A 17,548-nucleotide genomic window follows, 5' to 3' on the forward strand; every position below is an offset into this window, starting at 1 on the left:
GTTGGCGTGGGCGGAGCGAGCGTGTTGATCGATGCTGGTCGAACGCCCAAGCGGGCATGCGGGACCCTCGAACGGTTGCCCGGGCACGGCCCGGGGGTTTTTGCAGGACGATTTGTGTGCCAATTTCGGTGTGGGCGATTCATGTCATCTGGGGTCGGAGCGGAATATTCCCACTGTCTGGGATGGCCTTGCCGGAAACGAAGTGAGGCGGTTTCCGGCCAAAGTTGGCGGGCCACGTGTAGGGTTGGGGCCAATCGGAGTGCCCGATTCAGGTAATGACGTTTGGATTTGGCATGGCCTCTCCCCCCGAGCTGTGGCCCTATAAAGGTCGGGGCAGTCTCTCTTGCCTTATCTCTTGGCCTCTTTATCTTTCTCCGCCTCGCCTCATCGACACTGCCACAACCCGCCTCCTGCTGCCCGGACTCCGCATCCTCGTCTCCGCCCACACAATGTCGACCCCACCCACCTACCTGGTCCCGCCTACCACTCCACCCTCGCACTCTGGACTCCGCCCCTTCTCGACTCAAGCTCCTCCTTTCACGAACACGGTCTCCACACGTGCGGCGGAAGCCAGAGACAATGCGACCACTGTCGGTTACTGCACCACGGAGCATCCCCCCTGAAACTTATTGGTGGCTCGTCGTGCTATCGGGCGCAAAGGTAGCGAGATCATAGCCTCAACTCCCCTCCCTTCCTGATTCCAAAACTCGCTCTTCATCGGGTTTTGTGTGTGTGTGTGTGTGTGTGTGTGTGTGCGTGCGTGTGTGCGTGCGTGCGTGCGTGCGTGCGTGCGTGCGTGCGTGCGTGCGTGCGTGCTGGCAGCTGTCTGCTGAAGTAAGACTGCAGAAGATCATTATTTTTATTATTGTTATTAATTTCACATTAAGTCTGTTCTGTGTCCCCTTTTGTAAGTTGACTGTTAATAAATCATTATTAGGAATGTTCCCTGCTCGTTTTTGTCTTTTCTTCCATTGATCCAGCATGGTCCGAATCCTACTTTAGCCGGGACTTTATTCCCAACCATCCATTCCTTTTCGCCGGTACGTCCTTGGCAATGTCGTTCGGCTGCATCCGATCCGGAAAAGTGATCCGATCCGGTACAGTGATCCGGTTCGGACAAAGCGTACCGAGGGCGTGTTCCCTCGTAATTAAATCACGTGATTAATTAGGTAACCCGATCAACCCATAGGCGGGAGGACCCTTGGTCACACGGTTGAGTTATTGGCGTCCACGGTTGGTTAAGCGACCAGCCACGTCACGGAATTATCTGTGTGCGATGGCCTACAATTCCGGGGAGTCTGGTGGGAACCGACATAGCTTCCCCCACCTCGTGGTCTTCTCACCCAACCCCTGTCCCGCAACTATAATTATATATATATATATATATATATATATATATATATATATATATATATATATGTATATATATATATATATATATATTCATGTACATACACAAACATATTGATCCTCCCTACATTTCTGTTTTCTGAAGATTTTCTTCTTTTCTGAAGACTGAACATTTTCATTTTACACTGCCTGCTTTACAGTCAGCCATGCAAGCCTTCTGATGTGGATGTTCAGGATGCTGAGAATATAAGCAAGAGCGAGGATTTATAGAGAGGGGTGGGAGAAATTGCCCCACCTTTTCTGCGAGGGGCATCTTTTCGAATGTGCGAAATTACTTTTAAAATTTGAAGTACAGTCCTGTTGATTGTCATCAGCATCTGCAGCTGTCAGCATGGTAGATCATGCAAAACTGTATATTTAGTTTTTTTTTTATAACTTCAAATAAATTTCATTTATGTAAGCCAGGCCTTTTCTGTAAAACCTTCAATAGTACAACTCTAATCAGCACTAAGCTAGGTCGTCAAGCATAGACATTTCATCTTGTAATCCTCACTATAATTGAGCTTTCTGTAGACAAGTTTGTAATTTCTATAAACAACCGATCTGAAATGAAACTCCATTTTGAGCATTATTCCAATTTTAGAATTCCTTTCCCAAAGGTAAATCCAAGTTGTTTTTTTTGTAAATATAACACAAATACATCAATAATTTTGCTCTGAAAATTACCTTCCTTGGGTAATGGTCTTTCTCTTGTGATCACTCTCTGCCAGTGCAGTATAGTCAGTATAAAACAATACATTATTATACATTATTCACCACATTATTATCCATCAGTCTAAAGCAATACATCGTTATAAATTTTTCCACTGTACTGTTTTGGACCTTAAATGGGTAGGTTGAGCCATCAGTTAAAGTTTATGTGTGAAGATGATTAGTGTCAAAGTGCAACACAGCACTACTGCCTATTTAAACCACAAAACATTGTCAGTCACACGTTGAAGGGATTTGGTGCAAGGTTAGATGTACTGAGGCCAGGTAGATGCTCTCGACATGAGGGGCACACAAGGGGCATAGTCGTGATAGCCCTGCAAGCCATGATGCAAGATCCAATTACTGCTTCCTTACTCCCTCTGCAAATGTCATCTGCAAGTCCCACCCCACCCTATTTGAGTGAAAAGAAAGTCTGAATTCAAAAACTACTTGAATTATGACATCTGATCATTACCCAGCACACACGAAGAGAAAAGTGGTTCATGAATGTCTGTCTGTCTTATCAGTTTCTGATTGTCGGTTTTGGATCGAGGAATAACTAATTTAAATTGAATCAGAAGATAAGACTGCTTCAGTAGTGCTAAACTTCCAGAATTATTTTTAATGATCCTAAATATGTTAACTGCCAACTCTTATCAAATAAAAAAGCTCATTTTAACCACTCACTGAATCACTGACTGAATAACTGATATTGATGTTCGGCACCTTCTGGGTGGCGTAGAAAGCTGAAATGTTGCGTGCCAACGGACGTCGAAGCCGATACATCGGAAAAAAGTCACAGAACTGATGGAATTATCCGTAAGTGAAAATAGAAAGAAGAAGAAGACGTCATGCAGCACATGATACTTGCAAAATTCACCCTCCCCCTCTCCAAAGGTTGCCATGGATACATCAAATTGCCCATTTCATTAACTATTCAATTGTTGCTTCATTTTCAGGTTAATCGGATGAAAATTGACGATTTTCAGGTGAAATTTGATGACTTTACGAGTTTGAGCTTTGGTTGACCTTTGACCGTTTGACCTGAAATCGTTGGTTTCGCAATTCAGTGATACAATGTCCAAGTCCTGGTCAGCTATCAAGTCAATCAGATGAAAAATGACGATTTTTAAGATTTGACCTTTGACCTCAAAATCAATAGACTGCTCAGTTAAAACTAACTATGCAACTTGTTTAAGTTTCATGATGATCGCTTTAGAATTGTGACCTGCACGCGATTGACAAACAAGAAGAAGACGTCATGTAGATCATGACACTTGCAAAATCGATAAAACAAATTTGACTTCAAAAATAATTGGTGGTTGAATTCAATGACCAAATAAGCAACTCCTCTTCAACTTTAAAGTCAATCGGATGAAAATTGACAAGTTTAGAAATTCGTCTTATGTTGACCTTTTGGCCTAAGTTGACCTCAAAAATAATGTGATGTTTGAATTCAGTGGCCTGAAATATAAATCCTCTTCAAATTTCAAGTCAATTGGGTGAAAATTGAGGATTTCAGAAATACCACATTACTTTGGGCCCACGTTGACTTTAAAAATAATTTCATGGTTGAATTCAGTGACCTGAAATATATATTTCAAGTCAATCTGATGAAAATTGAGGATTTTAGAAATCTCACCTAAGTTGTTGACCTTAGGCCTATGTTGACCATTTGATCTCAAAAACATGCTTCTTGCTTATGCCAAACTCTACCATGTGGAGAAGTTTCATGAAGATTGGTTTAAAGTTGTGACCTGTCGGCGATTGTCTGTCTGTAGACAAACAGAATAACAAAATCAACTGACCAATGTACTTCAAAAATCTTCGATTTTGCAAGTAAACAAGAAAGATGTCATGCATAGCACAGCATTTGCAAAATCCATAAAACAAATTTGACCTAAAAAAATAATTGGTGATTGAATGACCAAATATGCAACTCCTCTTCAAATCTCAAGTGAATTGGATGAAAATTGACAACATGAGAAATTCAGCCTATGTTCACCTTTTGGCCTCTGTTAACCTCAAAAATAATTGCTGGTTTCATTCAGTAAGCTGATATGCAAATCCTCCTCAAATTTCAAGTCAAAGAGATTAAAATTGAGGATTTTAGAAATTCCACCTTATATGTTGACCTTTGGCCTGTGTTGACTTTGAGTTGACCTTTGATCTTTTGACCTAAAAATAGTTGCTTTCCAAATTCAGTGACACAATATGCAAATCTTGTTCAAATTTCAAGTCAATCAGTTGAAAATTGACGATATCAGAAATTTGACCTCAAGATAACCTTTGACCTCAAAATCAATCAGGTTCTCAGGTGAGAATACCTCCGCAACTTGCTGAAGTTTCATGATGATCGGTTTAGAATTGTGACCTGTAGGTGATAAAAAGACAGACAAATAGGCTGACAGATGGAAAGACAGCCAAACAGAAAGACAGACAAACAGAAAGACAGAATAACAAAATCAACTGACCAATTTACTTGAAAAATCATCGATTTTCGCAAGTAATAAATGAAAATAAATAAATTTTAAAAAACATTATATTTTAATGCAGGTGAGCAACCCGAGACAATGGGGAAGCATGGTGATTTTGCATGCTGATTGATATTGAAGCCAGTCACAGAACCATCGGAAAGCGTCTGTAAATGAAAATACATGTAAATGAAAAAAAAAGAAAATAAATAAATTGAAAAAACAAATGCAGGTGAGGAACCCGAGACAACGGTGAAGCATGGTTTGTTATTGCTTACCATGTGTAAGCATTCCCCACTGTTAGTTTATACAACTCCCATTTGCAGGCCAAATTTGCATGTGTATATACTTTCTTTTCAAATGCTACCCGTCTATGAGCAAATCGAAGTTAATTTCTTATCCCCTTCTTGGGAACCCCCACATTACGAGAAAAAAACATTGTTTCAGTGGGACAAGGCTGATCAAACTTCCCCAAGCAGCCATTAAACTTTTGGACTGGTCTCCCATCGCTACTTTCTCCAACATCAACTCATCCTGGGAATTCTTTCAAAGAATCACATACCTGCTCTCCCTCATGCACAGATTTATCCCCTCTCATCTTCAGTTGTCCTCCCCTTCCTCCCGCCCTTGGTTCACTGAAGCTTGTGACGAGGCAGTTGTGCTGAAACAACTTGCCTTTGCTTCATGGAAAGCAAACCCAACTGAGGGCAATCTCAGTTCCTTCCATCAAGCTCGGAACAAGTGTGTGTCTACCCTCAGGAGAGCCAGAAAACAACATCTTTCTAAACTCAAGTCTGAATTCTGAAACCTCTCTCCCTTCTCCAAATCCTGGTTGCATCCAATCAAATCTGTTTCTGGAGTATGTCCCCCTCCATCCCTCCCACATCTCAAACGGCCGCACTGCTGATACTGCACGTGAAAAGGCTGAATGCCTAAACTCGGTGTTTGCATCGAAATCTTGTGTGCAAAACCCATCGCTTTCTGTACCCACCTTACCCAGTCACACCCAACTGTCCCTGGACTCTGTGTCCTTTTGTCCAGACAAGGTGGAGAGCTTGCTGTCAAACCTCGACTCAGATTCTGCAACCGGTCTCGACGGCTTCAGCCCACATGTCCTAAAATCCTGCTCCTCTGCTATTGCTCACCCTCTCTGTTCTATTCACCCTCACATTTGCTCAAGATCATCTGCCATCTGCTTGGAAATCAGCAAACATTACTGCCCTGCATTAAAAAGGTGTAAAAACAGAACCCTGCAACTACAGACCAATCAGCCTTCTCCCAATCATCAGCAAGGTTATGGAATCCATCATCGCTTTAGACATTAAATCCTTGCTCTTCTCCAATGGCCTGATTTCTAATCATAAATTTGGTTTCAGACCAGGTCACTCTTCCTTGGATCTGCTGCTTCTGCTCCCCAACATGAATGGAGGTCCTCAATGCGGACATGAAATCAGAGCCATATCCCCAGACATATCACGTGCTTTTGACATGGTCTGGCACACTGCCCTGCTCACCACACTCTCTTCCTATGGTATCCAAGGCCATCTTCGCTCATGGCTCACAGACTTCCTCTCCTGTCACAGTCAACGTGTGGCCGTAAATGGAGTTCTTTCATCCCCCCTTCCTGTCCAGGCTGGAGTTCCTCAAGGTAGCGTTCTGGGCCCTGTTCTTTTCCTAGTTTTCATCAATGATTTTCCGACTCTGGAAAATCCTCTTTATCTCTTTGCCCATGAGTCCACCCTCTGCCGTACCATCTGCCATCCCTCAGACCGGCTAGCAGCAGCTTCTTCACTCACTGCAGATCTGGGTGAAATCACAAACTGGTCCAACACATGGAACATGTCTTTCAATCTGGACAAATCTCACACTCTCACTATGTCTCTCCGAAAGGACCATTTGGAACCCCCCCCCCCCATACACTTTCTCAACAATTCTCTGGAAGAAGTCCTTTCTTTCAAGCTTCTGGGTCTCATTATCTGCCTTGATCTTTCCTGGGAAAGCCACATTTCAAACCTCTCCTCCAAAGCCAGTCGCCGACTGAGAATCTTCCGTCGTTCAAAGTCCTTCCTCGGCTCACCTGAGCTCCTGACCATATAAAAAGCTTTCGTCTACAGCCTGATGGAGTACTACTTCCCCCCCTACCCCCACCCCCCGCCTTGCTGGTGCTCCTGCCTCCCAACTTCCTCGGCTTCACACTCTGGAAACCAAGGCATTTCAGATCATTGGCATCTCCCGCGATGAGGCTGAGTCTTTGGGCCTCTCACTCTCTCAGCACAGGCAGATCAGTGGTCTTTCTGTCTTCTCCCGTCTCCTCTCCGGTCTCCCTCCCTCCCCCCCCCCCACTGCTGTGTCTGTGATTTGTCCCCAGAATATTTCCTCAGGTTGCTCAAAATCCACCAACAACCCCCTTCTGGTAAAACTACCACAATCACAAATCACTGCTCACCTTCACTCTTTCATTCCTCTTTTCCCCGCCTTTGGAATAAACTCCCTCACTCTATTCATTCCCATTCTTCCCTCCAGGCCTTCAAAACAGCTGTTCACCACCTCCTCTTATCATCCCTCATCCAAATCCTTGATCTTTTCTACCCCCGATAATCCACCCAAACCCACCTCCTTCAAATTCCCTGCTTTCCTTCCTGAAAGTCCCTGTCATGTCCATCGTGTATACCCCGTGTTCTCCACCCCATCCCTCTCCCTTCCACAGATCTCCTATTGTCTCTGTTCCCCACCGTTTTGGCATTCCCACTTTCGCCCCTCTTGTCTCATGCCCCCCTTGCTGTGCATTGTGTGTTGGCTCTCATCCGAGACTCGACAAGGTATACAAAAAAAAAGTTTCAATTCCATACGCCAGGTACGAATTATCTTGTCGGACCATTTTTAGCACTGAATCAACATTGGTATTACGTCATTGTTCATGGGAGATTGTGCCCTGAGTCACACGTGTTTTTTCTTTTTTTGTTATTTGTCATTACCCTTCAAAATGGCATGTATGGATACAGATGAAGTTGCAAAACTTCTCATGGAGACTGATAATGATGATCACGATTATTACATAGATTTATGTTCAGCGAACTGACATCTCATGAATGTTCACTGAAGTTGAATTAATCAGTGTGTGTGTGCCGTCCTTCGAATGTTTTGTTTTCTGGCACGGGAGCATATTCTGTTTACAATACAATAGCATAATCTTTTGTATGACAATATTCGCAGTGGCAGAATCTGGTACTCCCAGCACTGTGAGTATACTCGTAGTCGGTAGCCAACGTGTTAAATCATTATTTTATTAAAATTGAAGTATATTCCTTGAACACTGCATGGGGTATCATATTCTTTGAACTCTCTAGTTAATGATGTTTCATTTGACTTCCTTAAATGAACAAGAATGACCGCACTGTGGTCACAACCTGCAACAAAATCCGGTAATGGGCCCATTTGGAAATGTGCATTTAAAACACTCTTAAAGGCGCTGTCACACCTTGACGTTTTAACCAGCAATGGCAACGTATAAAAATGTATGTAAAACGTTGGCGTACGCTGAAGTTTTGAGTTTTTTTTTTTAAGTTTTGGTCGTATTCATAACGTGTTTGTCGTATGCATAACATATTAGTAACGGGCAAAGAACGTTTCGTTGTGTTGTAGATAACTTATACCAACGAATGCTTAGCCTGTTGTCGGCGTTCACAACCTATGCCCAACGATAGTTTAACTTAGGCATAGCGTGCTGCACGTATCGCTGACGAACTCGTGGCATAGCCTGTTAAAAACCTGCCGCACGCCGATTTAAATCATAACCACCTGAAAATTGGAAGTGTCAACATCGCAGTCACACCTTGACGATTTTGCCAGTGTATGCCGACCGATGAAAAAATGTGTGTAATACGCTGGCATATGTTGAATACGGTATGGGTAATTGTGTATATGTTAGGAGTACGCTGAAAAACGATGAAGTACGCTGTCATATTTCGTGGTACGTCGAGTACGTCGTAAAATTTCAAGCATGCTGAAAATTTTACGACGTACTCGACGTATGGCTCACAAGTTCCGCATACGCTGGCATAAGTTCTCTGCACGCTCCGCGATCGTTGACACACATTGGACACACGTTACCTGTAAGTTACTCATAAGTCGAAACACGTCAAGGTAATGTTTAGCATACCCGAAACTTAATTTTTAACCTATGATTAACGTGCTTTGAACCTATGAGTAACGTGCTTTGAACCTATGAGTAGCGTGCTTTGAACAAATGCGTAACGTATCTCAAACGCACATTGTCGTTTGCAGACAAATTTGATTGACGTCTTCCGGACGACCACAGAACTTACTGAACGTGTTTCTAACTTACATATACCATATAATGGCGTATTGGCAGCGTTTAGGGGAATTTGTATATACAAATGGGCTTCACAGGAGGAACCCGTCAGTGTTCCAGACTCGATGTTGAGTAGATGTCAATGTCAGTAGTATCAGTAGTAGTAGTAGTAGTAGGTGAGCATGTCAGTAGTAGTAGTAGTGGTAGTAGTAGTATGTCCATGTCAGTCGTAGTAGGTGAGTGTGATGATGGATCCTCGTTGCGTCTACGAATAGGAGACTACTTTGCACCATTGTTCGATGTTCTTTTCGGCTAATTTTTTTTTCTCATTCCCACGATGAACTATTTTTTTGTTTCAGTTTGAAAAGTATTCAAAACGACTTGGACAAATGCATAATGTACTTGTAATGAACACAGAACGCTTCGATAACTTATACATAAGTTATACCAACGATTGATTAGCGTGTTTTAGGCGTCCACAACCTATGCCCAACGATAGTCTAACGTATGCATAGCGTGGCAGCGTATCGTCGACGATTACGTGAGGTTTTCGATTCATCGGCTGCAACTTCACTTTTAATAAATGCCTGTCACTCGCCTATTGTTTTTGGACCCTGGTGCTCGGCAATTGAAATCGTTTCCATTGAATGAGTTAAATCGCTTCCACTCGACTATTGAAATGATTTACACTGAACGATTTAAATAAATGCCTGTCACTCGCCTATTGTTTTAGGACGCTGGTGCTCAGCAATTGAAATCGTTTCCATTGAACGAGTTAAATCGCTTCCACTGGACTATTGAAATGATTTAATAATAATGCTTGGTTATCCTTGGACCCACTCTGGCTAGCAGCTCGTCGAACATCGCTGGGGGCATTCGCAGGAAGTTGATGAAGGATGCATGGTCCTCGTTCCAGAGTTCCACCATGAGCTGGTCATATATGCCGTAATGGCGTCGCCTCCCGATCCATGGTCTGACCCAGTTCCTTCTCCTCCGTTCACGATTTCTTCTCCCGGCTCTATTGGCACACAACTGGTGCAGTGTCAACTCGATGAGGTCATGTTGATGTTCGAGGACAGGTAGGTATTGTCGTCTCAGCGTTGCCGTATCCTCCATCTCTCGGAATGACATGGACATGTACTCACTAGGAAGTCTAAAAAAAGACGGGTTCCTCTTGTGAAGCCCCTTTTTATATACCAATTCTCCTAAACGCTGCCAATACGCCATTATACGGTATCTGTAAGTTAGAAACGTGTTCATTAAGTTCTGTTGTCGTCCTGAAGACGTCGAATACGTCTATGTCTTTTTCAAGTAACGTGTTGCGAAGTGTGAACAACGTTCGTGTAGCGTGCTTACAAAACGTTACTCATAGGTTAGAAATAAGTTTCGGGTACGCTAAACATTACCTCGACGTGTTTCGACTTTTGAGTAACTTACAAGTAACGTGTGTCGACGTGTGTGAACGATCGCATAACGTGCCTACAACTTATGGCCAGCGTAGCGGAACGTGTAAGTCATACGCCGGCATACGTCGTAAAATTTCAAGCATGCAAAAATTTTAGGACAACCCAAAAGTACAACGTTTAAAGCCAGCATACTACGACTTATGGCAGTGTTTTTCAGCGTGGTCTTAACGTATACAAAACGTACCCATGATGTATTTAACGTGTGCCAGCGTTTTAGACAAATTTTTCATAAATCGGCATACGCTGGCTAAATCGTCAAGGTGTGACAGCGGCTTAAAAGATGAACAGCGTGATTGGAAGACATTTAAGGCGCTATTAAAATATTACCTCGAGGACACCTCTCATCCATGTCAGTCTCCGCCGGCATGGTTATATCAGAACGAGCTGAGTTTTCACAGTCACAGATTGTTTAACCCAAATATGGGGACGTTCAAAAATTATGTAACTGTATTTTGTTTGGAAGACACGTTCCATGCCTGCTGACAAGCTTCATTAAACATAACTAATAATTTTTATTCGACATTGATTAGATTTTTGGGGTCCCTCATCGTAACACCCGACCCAAACAAAGCCAACGGAAATCTGACGCAACAAACCCAGGCAGTGTATCATCAGCAGATGCATACAGGACAGGCCTGATGTCTTAGGCCCACCAGAAAACCAAAATGGTGTCTACATTATTTTGTCTTCGAGCCATGGTGGGTGGAGTCAAGCAACAAATTGTGGGTGGGGTCCGGCAGATGTCCGACCAATGGGTGCACATTTCAAAAATCGACCCCCAAAAAGAACCACAACAATAACCATGCGGAGCTCTTGTAGACCTACGACACATTACAGGTAGAAAAGGGATTCCCCACTTGCCTCTAAGCTGTCTAGCCTGGGTTTGAATCTTGGCCGAGGTATAAACGGTCATCTCGGTGTTTGACAGACAAGGTGATTCATCAGTATGTGCGCCTCTCTCGAATGGACATTAAATGGGGTGTCCCATGTGCTGGTATTCATTGGTGGGCATTAAAGATCCCATGCATGTCCTTCACAAAAAAGATATGAGCGATCGCCGGCACCATGTCCAAATTTCAAATTCCTGCCGTAACCTTAGTCAAATGTCAGACTTGGCCAACCATTTCGTGAAAGACTTGGGCCAACCCCACAAGAACGTGGAAAAAGAAGAACATGGAAGAAGAAGAAGAAGAAGAAGAAGAACAACAACAACAAGCTTCATTTAAAACCAAACTAAACTTCAGTGAACTTCATGAAATTGGTTGAAAGTAATGTGTGATGTCACATGTATGTCTCATACCCAATCATTGACCCACAAATGTGAAAGTGAGATCTGATGTGTGTTTTGCAGGCAGATAAGACATGGTGCCTCCACATAGATTACTGGCAGTCACCGATTAATGGTGATTATTTTCATATCAAGATGCAAGGTGACAATTTTACCATACATCTGTTTAAAATTTAACCACAAACTTGAAAAAGAAAAATCTGTCATCTTACCTGCTGCCAAGAAAATGAAATTTCCATCCTGCACCTGGCACAGGTGAAAGGTGTGAAATGACCTCCCCCACACCCCCCCCCAAAAAAAAAACAGCATAAAAAAGATCCTCATCGTCATCTCTGCCAGTGCCAGAATTTATGCCTGTGTGAGTACCGACGCCACCACTGTGACAGTGTGGTGTCAAGTGGCGTCTCACAACCATGTGTTCAGACCATCAGGGTGGATTGGATCTGTGCTTTTCTTGTTATCCCACAGGCCACTCAGTTAGGGATGACCAGCTCGTTTGTGGACTCAGCTGTGCCATTTTGCAGCCCTTGTTGCTATTCCCTGTGGGCTGGCACTCGGCTCCAGGCCTCGGCAGAGCAATGAACGCACACCTTTGGCCCATCATTCACTCACTGATGAACCCTCAATGAGGGCATAGTGACGGCTTATCTTGTTGGTTATGAGAATGTTGTAATGTAATGGAGTTTTCAGTCTTATAGAGAGACCCAACAGTGAGATTCTCGGTCTGATATATATCAGTGACATTCAAGGAATGAGTTTCAGGATTGTGAACAGGAAGATTTACATTATTCGATGGCAAAGGTTAGGGATGTAGAAGTTGTATAAAAGTTTGAGGGATACTTTCCCTGAAATCCTTGATCTGCTCAAAAAATAAATAAATAAAACCTTTGATTAAAGAATTCAAATCACCTAACATGATTTGAGCCTTTCAAAAAAAAAAAATTGTACAAAAGATTATACTTTGAACAATGATAGCACAATTAATATTCCTTAATGACGTAGTCTGACAGTTGACCTCACGTTTCAGTCATTGCAGTAGTAATCTGCCTTTATGATTGGTTGCTATAGTGTAGCTGGCTGGAAACAAAACTTCAAAAGAAGGAAGAAATTTCAAAAGAGAATTATTTAAAATTCACCACTAAAATTTAGCAAATTTTCACAATGGGTGGTCGGCGCTATGGTAACAGTTTGATCAGTCCTATAGGATTTACGTCAAAGCTTTGGGCTTTGGGTTAAGAGAGACCATTTGTTCCTGCTCCAAAGAAGGGCTTCAGAGGCTGCAGCAATAGAGGACAGAAGTTTGACATGTTAAAGTTAGGCCTTTGATTTGAACCATGAGTCGAACATTCAAAAGCAACGTAATCACATGAAACGTTCCAGTTGTTTGCGATTTGGTCCAGCCTAGGGAATTCACGGAGCAATTGTGGGTATTTTTGAACATTTATGATTACAAGTTACCAACAGACAGGAAATGTAAGGTTTTTGAATGCTCTGCTTGAGCCCTAAGGCAAATGCTATTTATATATTATGCCAACGTCGAAAACTTCACGGTGCTATATATGAAAGTGCATTATGACGTCGAATGCTCGACTGGTAAAAGGTTTCGGTTTTTCTGCCAACACCGAGCTGTAGTTGGTTATATTTTTATTCCACAGTATGTAATGCTCACGAAGGGGTTTGTACGCATATTATCAGCACAGGAAAGACAAGGACATGGGGACACTTTTTTCTGTACAGAAGTTCAGGCTCATGGAAAAGCTAATCATGATGTCAATTTGATTTGATCTCCCAATGGGAATGTATCTTGCACAGTCTAGTTAGGCAGCCAGCTGTAGCAGATATAGAACAGAAACAGACACTAGATCTTTGCAGAGATATATTATTTGTGATATTTGTTCACTCTGAAGTCAATTCCAAATAGAAATATGATGATGTATCTTTAACATGACTTTGTGGTTGCAGACAGGACAACAATCTTAATGAAACCAAAAAAGGAGTACATGATCAAGAATGCTACACTTGACCAGGTATTTAGTTGGATAAGATTCCACACGTGTAATGGTGTGAATTTTTTTCTGCAAATCAATGGTGATTTTGATGTTCCATGGTACACAATTCCTTATAGAAAATGCTGGGTTATACAATCCCAGAGTTAGACCCGACACTTCCTGGATGAGGTCAGCTTTGTTTTGGTAAAGGCTTTCTTAAATCGCATTATCCTCCCCCCCCCAACCCCCTTCCACTCCATTTTCTTCAGCCCAACCTTCATCCCTCACATAAAAAGGTCAATTACCTATCCCAAGAAGCTTCCTAAGTAAGGTATGGATAGAGAAACAAAACATCTAATTTACGAATTGTTGGGTAATTATTCATTCCTGAACAGCACCTGGTTGTTTGTTGTATCATATTTGGGAGTGTGTCCCTGCCTCTGGCACAGTACCTCCTATTGGTTAGGTCAGTCATTCAGAATTCGTCGAGGCAATAACTCATCGACTCTTCTTTGAAAGACACACTGTGATCGGTAACGAGTAATGATCAATTATAGCTGAGGAGTACCGAGCTCAACATCCCATCCAATGGAAGGTGCACATTATTTTGATGCAACTCCGTGCTTGTGAAGCTCCAGTCTGGTCGTTGAGAATCAGGTCGAGAATCCCAAACAGACGAGAGACAGCTCAAAGGTAAGCATCTTACCTTTGCTGCATCATGTCAGAATTGGGTCATCATAAGGTTCAGAGACAAACAAGACGAATTGTAAGTTGTCTACATCCGTTTGTTAATGACCTCGTTTAACCTCAAGCAATGTTGTCCTTAATTAAACCGAGCACACCAGTTGATAAAAAATTGATTGTGTTCCTATGGCATGTTCCCATTCATGCATGTGGCATCCCCAAACTGAATGAGGTCCAGAAATTGTGTTGTTCAAGGAAGGTGTTAGAAATCAGTATTAGTCTGTTCAGATTCAATCAGGAATCATTACATTGTCATAGTGAGCACATGACATGGAGAGCATCCATTACAATCCGAGCAGTCATCAGTGTGGTAGAAATACCTTTTGGAAAGTGGCCACGAGAGGAAAATGTCCAGGTAGAAATACCGTGACCACTTGGAAATCCCATTCGACGGTCACTTCAAGAAAATATTTGCACCACTAAAGCTGTTCTTGGTTGCAACTACAGTTAACAGATCTGTCTTGAGGAGCACTTTTTGAAACTGATGTGCTTGATCAATCTGCTATTGTCTTTGGTGGTTCATACATTGGATGCCTATTCACTTACTTGCACTATTCTTGCCTATCACTGCCTATTTTGTCATGTGGAAGTCTCTTTCATCTGCAGTTTGCTACACTCAATGAGTTGCTGTGATGGCAACAATGTCTGTGTAGACTCAAAACACAGTCGGTTTCAATTTGCTGGTCATAATGCTTAAGCCCCTGCTAATCTCCCACTGCCATTTCTTTCACCTCTCATCAGGAACTGCTCAAATCATTGGTGCAGACTGCAGATTTTTTGGTGTGTTGGCAGCCATAGGAGAGAAAAGAGATGGTTGTTTGTTGCTGATGCACCGACCGTACAGCCAGAGTTCCACGGCAGTGAAAGTGCACCGCACCCATTTGCCTTTCCGGCAGGCAGCTGGGCCAGAACCTGGCAAACTGGGAGTGTCGTCCAAATGGGAGTGAAGGAATTAAAAAGAGGGGAAGAGACCATATGTGCAATCCAAACATTCCGCACACTCTCCAATGTGCACGATTATTAACACAGAAGTGAGATGGACCATTTTACATGCATTTTAATAGCATCGTCATGCACATGAAGCCATTGGCTGTGTGCAAACGCATAGATGTTTTCATTGAACCACATCTATGGAAAGTCTTGCACCCACTGTGTCAGGGTCTACTCATCCTCAAAATGACGGCTGCCAAATGGCTCTTTCATCGAGATGAACAGCGAGTAGTCACCATGGTTGCCAAATTTGGTGAATTAGGTTGAGGAGGACAACACCATCTTAGATCCAAAATCTCTCTCCCTCTCTCTTTTTGATGTACCATACTCTTCATCGTGTCAGTGCCACCGAAGCAGCTTCCTGAGCAAGGGTTATACTGGGTGGTTTTCCAATGCCTTCCCAGCAGTATTTAGGGCAGGCATTGGAAATTTAGCCATGGTGCTGGCGATAGCTTGCCTACTCTTCGCAAAGTACACGGTGCAATCTTTAACATCCACCAACTAATGCGCAAGATGGTACGCCCAGTTTAACATCCGTGCGAGGGATGGAACATGCATTGATGAATCACCCTGCCTGTGAAACATTGGGATGACAGTTTATAGCTGGGTTGGGATTCAAACTCAGGCTGGGCAGCTTAGAGGCCAGTTTGTGTACTTCGACACATCCTGTCAGCCCTGGATCCCAAATATAAGTCACTTTTATTTGCAATAAGTTTTGGGGACTTGCATTGACTCGTCACGGAAGGAAAACTTTGTTCACTTCATATTTTCACAGATTTGCTCATTGCATTGACACATGCCTCCCAAAAGATATCTACAAGCTTGCTTCAAACCTCTACTGTCTTCAACTTGGTTCAAATAAAAATCCAGTTCGACTTTGCTGTAGTTGGTTGCAGTAGCAGCAATATTTTAAAATGTCAATACAAAAAAGAGGGGGAAAAAGAAAAGCTCATAAAGGTGGATGTAGTCATGGCCTGAAATATTTCTGTCCATGTCTAACTGTAACTGTCTCACCAAAAATATAACATGGTTCGGTCAATGCATAAATTGGAGAAATCAGAACTTTATAATCTGGCAATGAATGGTATGAAAACGCAATTGGACATGTGCAGCTGGCTCTGCTGAGCATGTAACCACAATTACAGAGTGATTCGTTCCTTGAAAGAATTAGTGGATGACATTTGCTATCGGGGTGAGGCAGGTGAACTCAAAATTGAGGGACATATGTGAGTTTCATTGTACAGTATGAACATTTGTTTTAGATTCATACACATTGGATTGTTGATATACTTTGTGAGCTATCCAAAATGTCAGACGTCAGTGCAGCAAAACAATCAGAAACTCTTTGCACACGTTATACAAGGATAAAGTTTATGTGGACGAAAAACATCATTGAAAAGGCCAATGATACATCTTGAATGCAATAAATATTATGATCGTTCATTCAAAGGAAGATGGAAAAGATTTTGCGAAAAACATTCATAATTTCAACATAAAATAATAATAGCATTCCAAAACCCTTGGTCAAAATGAGACGTTTCTCAATCCTCCCAGAGCAATGGGGAGTAACTCAGTGATACTGGCAATTTGTATAGCTTTTTCGATGGGAGCACAGACCGGAAGTGACATCAACTGGGTTTGTGCTCTGCTCCAAAACCAAAGGAGCTAGACAGTTCATAAAATACCTTACCACACACAGTCTTGAGAAAAAGGAAATGGGAAGGTTTAATCCATCCCTTTTTATTTGGACAAAGTGAGCTCAGTCGTTACATCACCAGGTGCTGCCATTTTGGCAGAACCTCTTCTGCCTTGAGAGCCCAAACAGCAGATTTGATTGGTCGAGAAGGTGAACAATTTTGCCAAAGTACTGCTAAACTGAAGGTGTTTTTAGAAGTGCTAGCAAGACAATTTGTATTCCAGTATTCAAAGCCTTGCGAGAAAGCCTATAGGTATGCACACTCACCTCCCAGCTGACAGGTCTGGGTTTGAATCGTTTGAATCCCAACCCAGCTATAAACTGTTATCATGGTGTTTCACAGGCAGGGTGATTCATCAATGTGTGTGTGCCATTCTCGGATGGATATTGAACGAGTATTCCATCTGCTGGCATTAGTTGGTGGATGATAAGTAACCCATGGTGTCCTTCATGAAGAGTCTGTGAGCTATTGTTGACACCATGAACAAAT

The 17,548-nt window shown here is 42.5% G+C and overlaps 1 long non-coding RNA gene across 12 annotated transcripts in view; it reads left to right on the top strand.

The window, feature by feature from the left end:
* LOC147027631 (uncharacterized) overlaps positions 1-17,548 on the top strand; it is a 170,880-nt gene that overhangs the window by 66,051 nt on the left and 87,281 nt on the right. For 6 of the 12 annotated variants that reach the window (XR_015057145.1, XR_015057148.1, XR_015057146.1 and 3 more), the window contains 2 exons: positions 11,704-11,782; positions 13,603-13,667. This is a non-coding gene — a long non-coding RNA (uncharacterized LOC147027631). Of the gene's footprint in view, positions 1-11,703; positions 11,783-12,108; positions 13,582-13,602; positions 13,668-15,113 lie in introns of those variants that run through there. The other 6 variants (XR_015057150.1, XR_015057144.1, XR_015057153.1 and 3 more) reach the window with 4 other exon arrangements.

The sequence above is a fragment of the Eptatretus burgeri genome, chromosome 4 (assembly GCF_056783735.1).
Source record: "Eptatretus burgeri isolate ZD-2024b chromosome 4, Ebu_testis_v1, whole genome shotgun sequence".
NCBI lineage: Eukaryota > Metazoa > Chordata > Myxini > Myxiniformes > Myxinidae > Eptatretus > Eptatretus burgeri.